This window comes from Triticum urartu, chromosome 1 (assembly GCF_003073215.2).
Source record: "Triticum urartu cultivar G1812 chromosome 1, Tu2.1, whole genome shotgun sequence".
NCBI lineage: Eukaryota > Viridiplantae > Streptophyta > Magnoliopsida > Poales > Poaceae > Triticum > Triticum urartu.
The window spans coordinates 65,176,239-65,188,619 of NC_053022.1; positions in this window are offsets into that span (position 1 = coordinate 65,176,239).

Below are 12,381 nucleotides of genomic sequence, written 5' to 3' on the forward strand. Positions count from 1 at the left end.
GATCAAGAACTCTCATATATTGATGAAAACATAATAGGTTCGGATCTGAAATCATGGCACTCGGGCCCTAGTGACAAGCATTAAGCATAGCAAAGTCATAGCAACATCAATCTCAGAACATAGTGGATACTAGGGATCAAACCCTAACAAAACTAACTCGATTACATGATAAATCTCATCCAACCCATCACCGTCCAGCAAGCCTACGATGGAATTACTCACGCACGACGGTGAGCATCATGAAATTGGTGATGGAGGATAGTTGATGATGACGATGGCGACGAATTCCCCTCTCCGGAGCCCCGAACGGACTCCAGATCAGCCCTCCCGAGAGGTTTTAGGGCTTGGCGGCGGCTCCGTATCGTAAAACGCGATGAATTCTTCTCTCTGATTTTTTCTCCCCAAAACACAATATATAGAGTTGGAGTTGGAGTCGTGTGACGTCCGGATAATTAGGCTACAGAAAAACTCTGCTAATGATGCCACGTCGCCTCCGTTACAATTGCTAATCCCTTGTTAGTTCAAAAATCGATTCAAAATTCAAATTCCAAATATGGCATACAACAAAAGTTTTCAAACATTAAAACAAAAATGTTAGGTTTGTGCCAACTAATCATAAGTAACATTGGTGGATAAACCAAGTCTTTATAAAAAGTTTAAATGCACTTAACTAAATAAAATAGTAGCAAAACAATTATTTGAATGCTTTTAAATTAATAAACAAATGTTAAACTAGTTTATATAGTCACCAAACTTTTTAAGGCAGTGGGTTATTTTGAAACACTATTTTTGGATCTATTGTCATATTTTACTAAAATAAAAATAAAGTGTAACTAAAAATAAAACAGAAAAGAATGAATAAAGGGAAAAGAACAAATAAAGAAAAAACAAAAGAAATTAAAAGCCCCCCTGCCCCCCCCCTCACTTAGCCTCGGCCGAGCTGGCCATCCAACCATGCCGGCCCACCTAACCCTTGCTTAACCCCCTGCCTCCCCCCGTGACCTAGCCACTACCCAGTCAACCCCCCCGATCCCCTTCTCCCCTCCCCGCACGGTCTGGATCGGGCGCACACCCTGCCCCTGACGCGGTCGCCCCCGTCCTTGTTGGAAATATGCCCTAGAGGCAATAATAAATTGTTATTATTATATTTCCTTGTTCATGATAATCGTTTATTATCCATGCTAGAATTGTATTGATAGGAAACTCAGATACATGTGTGGATACATAAACAACACCATGTCCCTAGTAAGCCTCTAGTTGACTAGCTCGTTCATCAATAGATGGTTACGGTTTCCTGACCATGGACATTGGATGTCATTGATAACGGGATCACATCATTAGGAGAATGATGTGATGGACAAGACCCAATCCTAAGCCTAGCACAAGATCATGTAGTTCGTATGCTAAAGCTTTTCTAATGTCAAGTATCATTTCCTTAGACCATGAGATTGTGCAACTCCCGGATACCGTAGGAGTGCTTTGGGTGTACCAAACGTCACAACGTAACTGGGTGACTATAAAGGTGCACTACGGTATCTCCGAAAGTGTCTGTTGGGTTGGCACGAATCGAGACTGGGATTTGTCACTCCGTGTGACGGAGAGGTATCTCTGGGCCCACTCGGTAGGACATCATCATAATGTGCACAATGTGATCAAGGAGTTGATCACGGGATGATGTGTTACGGAACGAGTAAAGAGACTTGCCGGTAACGAGATTGAACAAGGTATCGGGATACCGACGATCGAATCTCGGGCAAGTATCGTACCGATAGACAAAGGGAATTGTATACGGGATTGATTAAGTCCTTGACATCGTGGTTCATCTGATGAGATCATCGTGGAACATGTGGGAGCCAACATGGGTATCCAGATCCCGCTGTTGGTTATTGACCGGAGAGTCATCTCGGTCATGTCTGCATGTCTCCCGAACCCGTAGGGTCTACAACACTTAAGGTTCGGTGACGCTAGGGTTATAGAGATATTAGTATGCGGTAACCCGAAAGTTGTTCGGAGTCCCGGATGAGATCCCGGACGTCACGAGGAGTTCCGGAATGGTCCGGAGGTAAATAATTATATATAGGAACTGCTATTTCGGCCATCGGGACAAGTTTCGGGGTCACCGGTATTGTACCGGGACCACCGGAAGGGTCCCGGGGGTCCACCGGGTGGGGCCACCTGCCCCGGGGGGCCAAATGGGCTGTAGGGGGTGCGCCTTGGCCTATATGGGCCAAGGGCACCAGCCCCAAGAGGCCCATGCGCCAAGAGAAGGGGAAAAGGAAGAGTCCTAAAAGGGGAAGGCACCTCCGAGGTGCCTTAGGGAGGAGGGACTCCTCCCTGGCCGCACCCTTCCTTGGAGGAAGGGCCAAGGATGCGCCCCCCCCCCTCTCCCTTGGCCCTATATATAGTGGGGGGAAGGGAGGGCAACCATACCTAAGCCCTGGCGCCTCCCTCTCCCTCCCATGACACATCTCCCTCCTCCCGCAGCGCTTGGCGAAGCCCTGTTGGAATCCCGCTACTTCCACCACCACGCCATCGTTCTGCTGGATCTCCATCAACCTCTCCTCCCCCCTTGCTGGATCAAGAAGGAGGAGACGTCGCTGCTCCGTACGTGTGTTGAACGCGGAGGTGCCGTCCGTTCGGCGCTAGGATCATCGGTGATTTGAATCACGACGAGTACGACTCCATCAACCCCGTTCTCTTGAACGCTTCCGCGCGCGATCTACAAGGGTATGTAGATCCACTCCTTCCTCGTTGCTAGATTACTCCATAGATAGATCTTGGTGACACGTAGGAAAATTTTGAATTTATGCTACGTTCCCCAACAGTGGCATCATGAGCTAGGTCTATGCGTAGTTTCTATGCACGAGTAGAACACAAAGTAGTTGTGGGCGTTGATTTTGTTCAATATGCTTGCCGTTACTAGTCTTATCTTGATTCGGCGGCATCGTGGGATGAAGCGGCCCGGACCAACCTTACACGTACGCTTACGTGAGACCGGTTCCACCGACTGACATGCACTAGTTGCATTAGGTGGCTGGCGGGTGTCTGTCTCTCCCACTTTAGTCGGATCGGATTCGATGAAAAGGGTCCTTATGAAGGGTAAATAGCAATTGGCATATCACATTGTGGTTTTTGCGTAGGTAAGAAACGTTCTTGCTAGAAACCCATAGCAGCCACGTAAAACATGCAAACAACAATTAGAGGACGTCTAACTTGTTTTTGCAGGGTATGCTATGTGATGTGATATGGCCAAAAGGATGTGATGAATGATATATGTGATGTATGAGATTGATCATGTTCTTGTAATAGGAATCACGACTTGCATGTCGATGAGTATGACAACCGGTAGGAGCCATAGGAGTTGTCTTAATTTATTTATGACCTGCGTGTCAACATAAACGTCATGTAGTTACTTTACTTTATTGCTAACCGTTAGCTATGGTAGTAGAAGTAATAGATGACGAGACAACTTCATGAAGACACGATGATAGAGATCATGATGATGGAGATCATGGTGTCATGCCGGTGACAAGATGATCATGGAGCCCCAAGATGGAGATCAAAGGAGCTATATGATATTGGCCATATCATGTCACTATTATTTGATTGCATGTGATGTTTATCATGTTTATGCATCTTGTTTACTTAGAACGACGGTAGTAAATAAGATGATCCCTCATTAAAATTTCAAGAAAGTGTTCCCCCTAACTGTGCACCGTTGCGACAGTTCGTTGTTTCGAAGCACCACGTGATGATCGGGTGTTAGATTCTAACGTTCACATACAACGGGTGTAAGACAGATTTACACACGCGAAACACTTAGGTTGACTTGACGAGCCTAGCATGTGTACAGACATGGCCTCGGAACACAGAAGACCGAAAGGTCGAGCATGAGTCGTATGGTAGATACGATCAACATGAAGATGTTCACCGATGTTGACTAGTCCGTCTTACGTGATGATCGGACACGACCTAGTTGACTCGGATCATGTAATCACTTAGATGACTAGAGGGATGTCTGTCTGAGTGGGAGTTCATAAGATGAACTTAATTATCCTGAACATATTCAAAAGGTATTCGCAAATTATGTCGTAGCTCGCGCTTCAGTTCTACTGTTTAGTTATGTTCCTAGAGAAAATTTAGTTGAAAGTTGATAGTAGCAATTATGCGGACTAGGTCCGTAAACTGAGGATTGTCCTCATTGCTTCATAGAAGGCTTATGTCCTTAATGCACCGCTCAGTGTGCTGAACCTCGAACGTTGTCTGTGGATGTTGCGAACATCTGACATACACATTTTGATAACTACATGATAGTTCAGTTAAACGGTTTAGAGTTGAGGCACCAAAGACGTTTTTGAAACGTCACGAAACATATGAGATGTTTCGAGGGCTGAAATTGGAATTTCAGGCTCGTGCCCACGTCAAGAGGTATAAGACCTCCGACGATTTTCTTAGCCTGCAAACTAAGGGAGAAAAGCTCAATTGTTGAACTTGTGCTCAGATTGTCTGAGTACAACAATCGCTTGAATCGAGTGGGAGTTGATCTTCCAGATGAAATAGTGATGGTTCTCCGAAGTCATTACCACCAAGCTGCTTGAGCTTCGTGATGAACTATAATATATCAGGGACATATATGATGATCCTTGAGATATTCACGATGTTTGACACCACAAAAGTAGAGATCAAGAAGGAGCATCAATTGTTGATGGTTGGTGAAACCACTAGTTTCAAGAAGGGCAGGGGCACAAAGGGATACTTCATAAAACGGAAGGGTCCCGGGGGTCCACCGGGTGGGGCCACCTGCCCCGGGGGGCCACATGGGCTGTAGGGGGTGCGCCTTGGCCTATATGGGCCAAGGGCACCAGCCCCAAGAGGCCCATGCGCCAAGAGAAGGGGAAAAGGAAGAGTCCTAAAAGGGGAAGGCACCTCCGAGGTGCCTTGGGGAGGAGGGACTCCTCCCTGGCCGCACCCTTCCTTGGAGGAAGGGCCAAGGCTGTGCCCCCCCCTCTCCCTTGGCCCTATATATAGTGGGGGGAAGGGAGGGCAACCATACCTAAGCCCTGGCGCCTCCCGCTCCCTCCCATGACACATCTCCCTCCTCCCGCAGCGCTTGGCGAAGCCTTGTTGGAATCCCGCTACTTCCACCACCACGCTGTCGTGCTGCTGGATCTCCATCAACATCTCCTCCCCCCTTGCTGGATCAAGAAGGAGGAGACGTCTCTGCTCCGTACGTGTGTTGAACGCGGAGGTGCCGTCGGCGCTAGGATCATCGGTGATTTGAATCACGACGAGTACGACTCCATCAACCCCGTTCTCTTGAACGCTTCCACGCGCGATCTACAAGGGTATGTAGATCCACTCCTTCCTCGTTGCTAGATGACTCCATAGATAGATCTTGGTGACACGTAGGAAAATTTTGAATTTATGCTACGTTCCCCAACATGGAGGTGATAAAGAGTTCGACATAAAGAGTTACGTCGATGCAAGCTTAACACCTATCCGGATAGCTCTGAGTAGAGATACCGGATACGTATAATGGAGCAATAATTTGGAATAGCTCCAAGTGGAACGTGGTAGCAGCATCTACGATATAATGTTTTGTGAAATACATAGGGATCTGAATATGGCAAGACCCGTTGACTACAACCTCTCTCACAAGCATAACATGATCAAACCCAGAACTCTTTGAGTGTTTATCACATAGTGATGTGAACTAAATCATTCAGTCTAGTAGACTCTTGGATGTTGGTCACATGGCGATGTGACCTGTGAGTGTTAATCACATGGCGATGTGAACTAGATTATTGACTCTAGTGCAAGTGGGAGACTGTTGGAAATATGCCCTAGAGGCAATAATAAATTAGTTATTATTATTATATTTCATTGTTCATGATAATCGTTTATTATCCATGCTAGAATTGTATTGATAGGAAACTCAGATACATGTGTGGATACATAGACAACACCATGTCCCTAGTAAGCCTCTAGTTGACTAGCTCGTTGATCAATAGATGGTTACGGTTTCCTGACCATGGACATTGGATGTCGTTGATAACGGGATCACATCATTAGGAGAATGATGTGATGGACGAGACCCAATCCTAAGCCTAGCACAAGATCGTGTAGTTCGTTTGCTAAAGCTTTTGTAATGTCAAGTATCATTTCCTTAGACCATGAGATTGTGCAGCTCCCGGATACCGTAGGAGTGCTTTGGGTGTGCCAAACGTCACAACATAACTGGGTGGCTATAAAGGTTCACTACAGGTATCTCCGAAAGTGTCTGTTGGGTTGGCGCGAATCGAGACTGGGATTTGTCACTCCGTGTAAACGGAGAGGTATCTCTGGGCCCACTCGGTAGGACATCATCATAATGTGCACAATGTGATCAAGGAGTTGATCACGGGATGATGTGTTACAGAACGAGTAAAGAGACTTGCCGGTAACGAGATAGAACAAGGTATCGGGATACCGACAATCGAATCTCGGGCAAGTATCGTACCGCTAGACAAAGGGAATTGTATACGGGATTGATTAAGTCCTTGACATCGTGGTTCATCCGATGAGATCATCGTGGAGCATGTGGGAGCCAACATGGGTATCCAGATCCCACCGTTGGTTATTGACCGGCGAGTTGTCTCGACCATGTCTGCATGACTCACGAACCCGTAGGGTCTACACACTTAAGGTTCGATGACGCTAGGGTTATAGGGAAAGTATGTACGCGGTTACTGAATGTTGTTCGGAGTCCCGGATGAGATCCTGGACGTCACGAGGAGTTCCGGAATGGTCCAGAGGTAAATATTAATATATAGGAAGTATGGTTTTGGCCACCGAAAGTGTTCCGGGCATCACCGGTAGTGTACCGGGACCACCAGAGGGGTCCAGGGGTCCACCAGGTGGGGCCACCAGCCCCGGAGGCCTACATGGGCCAATAGTGGGAAGGGACCAGCCCCTAGGTGGGCTGGGGCGCCTCCCACCAAGGCCCAAGGTGTCCTCAAGAGGGAGGGGGCAAACCCTAGGCGCAGATGGGCCCTAAGGCCCACCCTAGGTGCACCCCCCTCTCTCTCCCCCTTGGCCGCCTCCCAGATGGGATCTGGGGGCTGCCGCCACCCCTAGGGAGGGAACCCTAGGTGGGGGCGCAGCCCCTCCCCTCCCCCTATATATACTTGAGGTTTGGGGCTGCCCAAGATGTGTGATTTGCTCTCCCTGTTGGCGCAGCCATACCTCTCTCCCTCCTCGTCTCTCGTAGTGCTTGGCGAAGCCCTGCTGGAGTCCCGCGCTCCTCCACCACCACCACGCCGTCGTGCTGCTGCTGGATGGAGTCTTCCCCAACCTCTCCTTCTCCCCTTGCTGGATCAAGGCGTAGGAGACGTCACCGGGCTGTACGTGTGTTGAACACGGAGGTGCCGTTCGTTCGGCACTAGGATGATCGATGATTTGGATCACGACGAGTACGACTCCATCAACCCCGTTCACTTGAACGCTTCCGCTTAGCGATCTACAATGGTATGTAGATGCACTCTCCTTCCCCTCGTTGCTAGATTACTCCATAGATTGATCTTGGTGATGCGTAGAAAATTTTGAATTTCTGCTACGTTCCCCAAACTTTTTGTCTATGGTTAGGAAACATAACCATCTTTGATTAACGAGCTAGTCAAGTAGAGGCATACTAGTGACACTCTGTTTGTCTATGTATTCACACATGTATTATGTTTCCGATTAATACAATTCTAGCATGAATAATAAACATTTATCATGAAATAAGGAAATAAATAATAACTTTATTATTGCCTCTAGGGCATATTTCCTTCAGTCTCCCACTTGCACTAGAGTCAATAATCTAGATCACATCGCCATGTGATTTAACATCAATAGTTCACATCACCATGTGATTAACACCCATAGTTCACATCGTCATGTGACCAACACTCAAAGGGTTTGCTAGAGTCATTAATCTAGTTCACATCTATATGTGATTAACACCCAAAGAGTACTAAGATGTGATCATGTTTTGCTTGTGAGAGAAGCTTAGTCAACGACTCTGCCAAAATTCAGATCCGTATGTATTTTGCAAATTTCTATGTTAACAATGCTCTGCACGGAGCTACCCTAGCTAATTGCTCCCACTTTCAATATGCATCCAGATTGAGACTTAGAATCATCTGGATCAGTGTCAAAGTTTGCATCGACGTAACCCTTTACGGCGAACCTTTTGTCACCTCCATAATCGAGAAGCATATCCTTATTCCACTAAGGATAATTTTGACCAATGTCTAGTGATCTACTCCTAGATCACTATTGTACTCCCTTGCCAAACTTAGGGCAGGGTATACAATAGGTCTGGTACACAGCATGGCATACTTTATAGAACCTATGACTGAGGCATAGGGAATGACTTTCATTCTCTCTCTATCTTCTGCGGTGGTCGGGTTTTGAGTCTTACTCAACTTCACACCTTGTAACACAGGCAAGAACTCTTTCTTTGACCGTTCCATTTTGAACTACTTCAAAATCTTGTCAAGGTATGTACTCATTGAAAAACTTATCAAGCGTCTAGATCTATCTCTATAGATCTTGATGCTCAATATGTAAGCAGCTTCACCGAGGTCTTTATTTGAAAAACTCCTTTCAAACATTCCTTTATGCTTTGCAGAATATTATCTCCGATCAACAATATGTCACTCACATATACTTATCAGAAATGCTGTAGTGCTCCCACTCACTTTCTTGTAAATACAGGCTTCACCGCAAGTCTGTATAAAACTATATGCTTTGATCAACTCATCAAAGCGTATATTCCAACTCCGAGATGCTTGTACTAGTCCATAGATGGATCGCTGGAGCTTGCACATTTTTGTTAACACCTTTAGGATCGACAAAACCTTCTGGTTGCATCATATACAACTCTTCTTTAAGAAATCCATTAAGGATTGCAGTTTTGTTATCCATTTGCCAGATTTCATAAAATGCGGCAATTGCTAACATGATTCAGACAGACTTTAAGCATCGATACGAGTGATAAACTCTCATCGTAGTCAACACCTTTAACTTTGTTCGATAAGTCTAGCTTTGTAGATAGTAACACTACTATCAGCTTCCGTCTTCCTCTTGAAGATCCATTTAATCTCAATGGCTTGCTGATCATCGGGCAAGTCAACCAAAGTCCATACTTTGTTCTCATACATGGATCCCATCTCAGATTTCATGGCCTCAAGCCATTTTGCGGAATCTGGGCTCATCATCGCTTCCGCATAGTTCGTAGGTTCGTCATGGTCAAGTAACATGACCTCCAGAACAGGATTACCGTACCACTCTGGTGCGGATCTCACTCTGGTTTACCTACGAGGTTCGGTAGTAACTTGATCTGAAGTTACATGATCATTATCATTAGCTTCCTCACTAATTGGTGTAGTAGTCACAGGAACAGATTTCTGTGATGAACTACTTTTCAATAAGGGAGCAGGTACAGTTACCTCATCAAGTTCTACTTTCCTCCCACTCACTTCTTTCGAGAGAAACTCCTTCTCTAGAAAGTTTCCGAATTTAGCAACAAAAGTCTTGCCTTCGGATCTGTGATAGAAGGTGTATCCAATAGTTTCCTTTTGGATATCCTATGAAGACGCACTTCTCCGATTTAGGTTTGAGCTTATCAAGTTGAAACTTTTTCACATAAGCATTGCAACCTCAAACTTTAAGAAACGACAGCTTAGGTTTCTTGCTAAACCATAGTTCATACGGTGTCATCTCAACGGATTTAGATGGTGCCCTATTTAACGTGAATGTAGCTGTCTCTAATGCATAACCCCAAAACGATAGTGGTAGATCGGTAAGAGACATCATAGATCGCACCATATCTAATAAAGTACGGTTATGACGTTTGGACACACCATTATGCTGTGGTGTTCCAGGTGGCGTGATTAGTGAAACTATTTCACATTGTTTTTAACTGAAGGCCAAACTCGTAACTCAAATATTTTACTTCTGCGATCATATCGTAGAAACTTTTATTTTTGTTACGATGATTCTCCACTTCACTCTGAAATTCTTTGAACTTTTCAAATGTTTCAGACTTGTGTTTCATCAAGTAGATATACTCATATCTGCTCAAATCATCTGTGAAGATCAGAAAATAATGATACCTGCCTCGAGCCTCAATTTTCATCGGACCACATACATCAGTATGTATGATTTCCAACAAATCTGTTGATCGCTCCATTGTTCCGGAGAACGGAGTCTTAGTCATCTTGCTCATGTGGCATGGTTCGCAAGCATCAACTGATTCATAATCAAGTGATTCCAAAAAGCCCATCAGCATGGAGTTTCTTCATGCGCTTTACACCAATATGACCTAAACAGCAGTGCCACAAATAAGTTGCACTATCATTATTAACTTTGCATCTTTTGGTTTCAATATTATGATTATGTGTATCACTACGATCGAGATCCAACGAACTATTTTCATTGGGTGTGTAACCATATAAGGTTTTATTCATGTAATCAGAACAACAATTTATTCTCTTAAATGAATAACCGTATTACAATAAACATGATCAAATTATATTCATGCTCAACGCAAACACCAAATAACACTTATTTAGGTTCAACACTAATCTCGAAAGTATAGGGAGTGTGCGATGATGATCATATCAATCTTGGAACCACTTCCAACACACATCGTCACTTCACCCTTAACTAGTCTCTGTTTATTCTGCAACTCCCGTTTCGAGTTACTAATCTTAGCAACTGAACTAGTATCAAATACTGAGGGGTTGCTATAAACACTAGTAAAGCACACATCAATAACATGTATATCAAATATACCTTTGTTCACTTTGCCATCCTTCTTATCCGCCAAATACTTGGGGCAGTTCCGCTTCCAGTGATCAGTCCCTTTGCAGTAGAAGCACTTAGTCTCAGGCTTAGGACCAGACTTGGGCTTCTTCACTTGAGAAACAACTTGCTTGCCGTTCTTCTTGAAGTTCCCCTTCTTCCCTTTGCCGTTTTCTTGAAACTAGTGGTCTCGTCAACCATCAACACTTGATGTTTTTCTTGATTTCTACCTTCGTCGATTTTAGCATCACGAAGAGCTTGGGAATTGTATCCGTTATCCCTTGCATATTATAGTTCATCACGAAGTTCCACTAACTTGGTGATGGTGACTAGAGAATTCTGTCAATCACTATCTTATCTGGAAGATTAACTCCCACTTGATTCAAGCGATTGTAGTACTCAGACAATCTGAGCACATGCTCACTGCTTGAGCGATTCTCCTCCATCTTTTAGCTATAGAACTTTGTTGGAGACTTCATATCTCTCAACTCGGGTATTTGCTTGAAATATTAACTTCAACTCCTGGAACATCTCATATGGTCCATGATGTTCAAAACGTCTTTGAAGTCCCGATTCTAAGCCGTTAAGCATGGTGCACTAAACTATCAAGTAGTCATCATATTGAGCTAGCCAAACGTTCATAACGTCTGCATTTGCTCCTGCATTAGGTCTGTCACCTAGCGGTGCATCAAGGACATAATTCTTCTGTGCAGCAATGAGGATAAACCTCAGATCACGGATCCAATCCGCATCTTTGCTACTAACATCTTTCAACTTAGTTTTCTCTAGGAACATATATAAAACATAGGGAAGCAACAACGCGAGCTATTGATCTACAACATAGATATGCTAATACTACCAGGACTAAGTTCATGATAAATTAAAGTTCAATTAATCATATTACTTAAGAACTCCCACTTAGATAGACATCCCTCTAATCCTCTAAGTGATCACGTGATCCAAATCAACTAAACCATGTCCGATCATCACGTGAGATGGAGTAGTTTCAATGGTGAACATCACTATGTTGATCATATCTACTATATGATTCACGCTCGACCTTTCGGTCTCCGTGTTCCGAGGCCATATCTGTATATGCTTGGCTCATCAAGTATAACCTGAGTATTCCGCGTGTGCAACTATTTTGCACCCGTTGTATTTGAACGTAGAGCCTATCACACCCGATCATCACGTGGTGTCTCAGCACGAAGAACTTTCGCAACGGTGCATACTCAGGGAGAACACTTCTTGATAATTAGTGAGAGATCATCTTAAAATGCTACCGTCAAACTAAGCAAAATAAGATGTATAAAAGATAAACATCATATGCAATCAAAATATGTGACATGATATGGCCATCATCATCTTGTGCCTTTGATCTCCATCTCCAAAGTACTGTCATGATCCCTATCATCACCGGCATGACACCATGATCTCCATCATCTTGATCTATATCAATGTGTCGTCACGTGGACGTCTCGCCAACTATTGCTCTTGCAACTATTGCTATCGCATAGCGATAAAGTAAAGCAATTATTTGGCGCTTGCATC